Consider the following 5,000-nt stretch of genomic DNA (forward strand, 5'->3'; position numbering starts at 1 on the left):
CGTGTTTCTCGCTCAGCGTCCAGCCATGTCGCTGGGAGCGCCTCCCGGGAGCCGTTGCCGTGGTGGTCGTCGCAGCGACGCGCGCCGTGCCATCGCGCCCCGCCGACCGTGAGCCGTGGCCCGCAAGGGTCAAGCACCGCGTACGTCGGTGGGGCGCGTGGCCGGCGCTGCGCACGCTGTTTGCGCCGCCCGCACTCTCGCGCCCGGGTCCGGCCGCCGCCCGGCTCGAAGACATCTGGGCAAAACCTATCGGGTCCACCGTCATGGACAGTGCCAGGTGCGGAGTTTGACTGGGGCGGTACATCTCCAAACGATAACGGAGGTGTCCAAAGGTCAGCTCAGTGTGGACAGAAACACACGCTGAGCATAAGGACAAAAGCTGGCTGATCTCGGCGTTCAGTCACTCCGGGAACAGGCGAAAGCTTGCCTTACGATCCTTTTTGGTTATAACGAGTTTTAGCAAGAGGTGTCAGAAAAGTTACCACAGGGATAACTGGCTTGTGGTCGCCAAGCGTTCATTAGCGACGTGACTTTTGATCCTTCGATGTCGGCTCTTCCTATCATTGTGAAGCAAAATTCCCCAAGCGTAGGATTGTTCACCCTTTCAAGGGAACGTGAGCTGGGTTTAGACCGTCGTGAGACAGGTTACGTTTTACCCTACTGGTGTTGCTAATACGTGCTATCGTAACGGAAACTCCTGTGCAGTACGAGAGGAACCACAGGTTACGGGACCACTGGCTCAATACTTAGTTCGACCGGACTTTGGTATGGACGCTACGTCCGCTGGATTATGCCTGAACGCCTCTAGGTCGTAACCAATCCGAGCTGATAGCGCTTCAAAACCTAATGGGCAATCGGAAGCTAGCGGGCCTAACAACCCTCCGAGATCCGCTGGGAACTGCCTCTGCAGCCTGGCGCCTCATCCCGCTTCATAGACTGGGCCGCATCGCGCGGGGTCGCACTGCACGTGTTAGTACCTGACCATAGGGAACGCCGGTGGCCGCCGACCTCGCCGACCGTGGACTTGACTAGTTTCGATGCCACCGACCGCCCGCAAACGACGGGGACCTTCAGGCTAGGAGTTTCAAGTTGTAGAGATGCGTTCGCATCGATCCTCTCAGGCGACCTACGCCTGGTGGTGTTATGGTGGACGCAAGGCACGTCCTGGCCCGGTAGTATGTACAAGAAAATGTACAAGTCCGGGAATACGGGGTGCATCGTATGTAACGTTCGATGTACATATAAAGCCTGGTAGGTGTTGGGATTATATCTGCAACACGGGCATTATCGAAAGATGGTTAAGTGGAGTCACCCAATGGGTGCCGTGCGTTATAAGGTACGTAATGCACAGTAGAGATACATTGTCGGGAGGTGGAACCCGAAAATGTACAAGTCCGGGAATACGGGGTGCATCGTATGTAACGTTCGATGTACATATAAAGCCTGGTAGGTGTTGGGATTATATCTGCAACACGGGCATTATCGAAAGATGGTTAAGTGGAGTCACCCAATGGGTGCCGTGCGTTATAAGGTACGTAATGCACAGTAGAGATACATTGTCGGGAGGTGGAACCCGCAAAAATGTACAAGTCCGGGAATACGGGGTGCATCGTATGTAACGTTCGATGTACATATAAAGCCTGGTAGGTGTTGGGATTATATCTGCAACACGGGCATTATCGAAAGATGGTTAAGTGGAGTCACCCAATGGGTGCCGTGCGTTTATAAGGTACGTAATGCACAGTAGAGATACATTATCGGGAGGTGGAACCCGAAAAATGTACAAGTCCGGGAATACGGGGTGCATCGTATGTAACGTTCGATGTACATATAAAGCCTGGTAGGTGTTGGGATTATATCTGCAACACGGGCATTATCGAAAGATGGTTAAGTGGAGTCACCCAATGGGTTGCCGTGCGTTATAAGGTACGTAATGCACAGTAGAGATACATTGTCGGGAGGTGGAACCCGAAAAATGTACAAGTCCGGGAATACGGGGTGCATCGTATGTAACGTTCGATGTACATATAAAGCCTGGTAGGTGTTGGGATTATATCTGCAACACGGGCATTATCGAAAGATGGTTAAGTGGAGTCACCCAATGGGTGCCGTGCGTTATCAGGTACGTAATGCACAGTAGAGATACATTGTCGGGAGGTGGAACCCGAAAAATGTACAAGTCCGGGAATACGGGGTGCATCGTATGTAACGTTCGATTGTACATATAAAGCCTGGTAGGTGTTGGGATTATATCTGCAACACGGGCATTATCGAAAGATGGTTAAGTGGAGTCACCCAATGGGTGCCGTGCGTTATAAGGTACGTAATGCACAGTAGAGATACATTGTCGGGAGGTGGAACCCGAAAAATGTACAAGTCCGGGAATACGGGGTGCATCGTATGTAACGTTCGATGTACATATAAAGCCTGGTAGGTGTTGGGATTATATCTGCAACACGGGCATTATCGAAGATGGTTAAGTGGAGTCACCCAATGGGTGCCGTGCGTTATCAGGTACGTAATGCACAGTAGAGATACATTGTCGGGAGGTGGAACCCGAAAAATGTACAAGTCCGGGAATACGGAAAAAGTTCCCCATGAAAGGCTGGGGATACAATTATTGATACAACATAATGTGCTAAGGGTACATTTATTTTTCTAAGTCCCAGAAATCCGTCACTGAACATCACGACTTACGAACACATCTTCCCCGGTCCTCCCATATACGGCACGGGGACAAGTATGAAGAATGAAAATCATGTGTGTATGGAACATATAATGTGCCTGAGAGCACATTTTTTTTCTAAGTCCCAGAAATCCGTCACTGAACATCACGACTTACAAACATGTTCCCCCGGTCCTCCCATATACGGCACGGGGACAAGTATGAAGAATGAAAATCATGTGTGTATGAAACATATAATGTGCCTGAGAGCACATTTTTTTTCTAAGTCCCAGAAATCCGTCACTGAACATCACGACTTACGAAGACATGTTCCCCCGGTCCTCCCATATACGGCACCGGGACAAGTATGAAGTATGAAAATTTTGGTCACAGCGTGAAATCCCTCTAATGATCATGAAAATAGCATCGGATCACTTATCTGACCATAAAAAGTGAACCAAAACCCTATTTGGACAAACTTTTTGGTCCTATGAAAAAATTCACTTTTCATATATGTCATGGTCGAAAATTTTCTAAGTCCCAAAAAATCACTTATTCTCGAATATCTCGAAAACTACGTATCGGACAGGGGTCAACCAAGGTGTTTTAGAAAGGTCTTTACAAGCTCTATTTAATGAGCCATAGCGACTTTCAAGTGATTTTTTGACACTTTTTCGCATATCGGCATCCTTGGTTCCCATACTGGCCATAGGCCATAGGGCACCGAACGGCCAACTTTTGGTCCGGGGGTGAAATTTTTTTTTCACGAGATTTTGATGAAAATGGCTTCGGAACGCGTTTCTAATAATGAAAAGTGAAACCAAACAGTATTTGCGAAGAAAAAATTGTCCTATGAAAAAATCACTTTTTCTTAGGGTACGGGTCAAAAATTTTCTAAGTCCCAAAAAATCACATTTTCTCGAATATCTCGAAAACTACTTATCGGACAGGGGTCAACCAAGGTGTTTTAGAAAGGTCTCAACAAGCTCTAAATAATGGGCCATAGCGACTTTTTAGTGATTTTTTGACAAATTTTGTCATATCGGCATCCCGAGTTCCCATACTGGCCATAGGCCATGGGGCCCCGAACGAAAAAATTTTGGTCCGAGGGTCAAAATTTTTTTTCTCATAAATTTGTTCAAAACGCCGTCGGAACGCGCCTTAGATCATGAAAAGTGAAAAGAAACAGTATTTTGCAAAAGTTGGGGTGGCCTATGACTTACATGGCCACGTCCTAGGTCCGAGTTCCCGAGGTCGTGTTCTTCAGTGGCGGAAAAAAATGGCCACTTGTGGGAGATGTTCATTTTGTATTATAGGGGACACACTATCGAAGCGAAAATTTCAGAAATGGCCTAAAACGTGAAGAAATGATGGGGTATGTACGAAAAGAAGGTTTTTATGGTCAAACGGTGAAAATTTTTTTTTTATGAAAAATTTTGGTCTCCCACCGTTCATGAATTTCTAGGACCAAAAATCGAAAAATTTGAAAACTTCACGATCGAAAGGGAAACGCATATGTGGTGTTCCTAGGTGTGTACGGTGTACGAAAAACGGGTTCACGATGAGATATCAGGCAAATAAGTGGACCTAAAGTGAGTTATACGGGTAAGACGAGGTGTCCAAAGACCGAAATAGGGGTACCAACTGAGAACGAAATGAAGGTCCCCGAAGTCGCCATACAAGTTATAGGAGGTGTCCAAAGTACGAAAAGAGTTCCATATTCGGCTGTTCCTACTATATGGTTCCCTGATTGCTGCTCCAAGGAGTAGTGAGGAAGTGTCCAAAGGTCTGTTGGGGGTATCGAGGTGATACCCTCGACGGACAATATGCACGAAAAGTGGTTCGATGATCTATCCTGTAGGTCGTACGGCAGCCATACCCGGCTGGAAGTACCGCGGTAATTCCGCAATAAAACGTTCGCCAGACGAACAAACAAATTGAATTAGCTCATCGTAGTGTACGGAAACGAAACGAAAATGTAAGGTGATTAGGATCCGGGAGCAATCTCGCGATCCCATGGTTCGGTGTAAGAAATGATACGAAGTGTTCATAAGTCTCCTCTGGAGGCAGAACCATCGTAGCAAAGTTCGGGAACCCAAGGGTCACAAAAACTCGTAGGACGATATCCACGAATAATCGGGGACTTGTGGGGACTACCGTGCCCTGACAAGTCAACTACACCTTAACTGGTGATGGTCGTCCTACGGGGACCTGCGGGGAACAAAAGGGTCACAAAAACTCGTAGGACAATATCTCCGAATAATCGGGGACTTGTGGGGACCACCGTGCCCTGACAAGTCAACTACACCTTAACTGGTGATGGTTGTCCTACGGG

The 5,000-nt window shown here is 47.6% G+C and overlaps 1 pseudogene; it reads left to right on the top strand.

The window, feature by feature from the left end:
- Positions 1-1,144, top strand: part of LOC118515881 — a pseudogene marked incomplete at its 5' end in the record, with an annotated part of 3,644 nt that extends 2,500 nt beyond the window's left edge.
- Positions 1,145-5,000: the final 3,856 nt, after the last annotated feature.

The sequence above is a fragment of the Anopheles stephensi genome, unplaced genomic scaffold, assembly GCF_013141755.1.
Source record: "Anopheles stephensi strain Indian unplaced genomic scaffold, UCI_ANSTEP_V1.0 ucontig199, whole genome shotgun sequence".
Taxonomy (NCBI): Eukaryota; Metazoa; Arthropoda; class Insecta; order Diptera; family Culicidae; genus Anopheles; species Anopheles stephensi.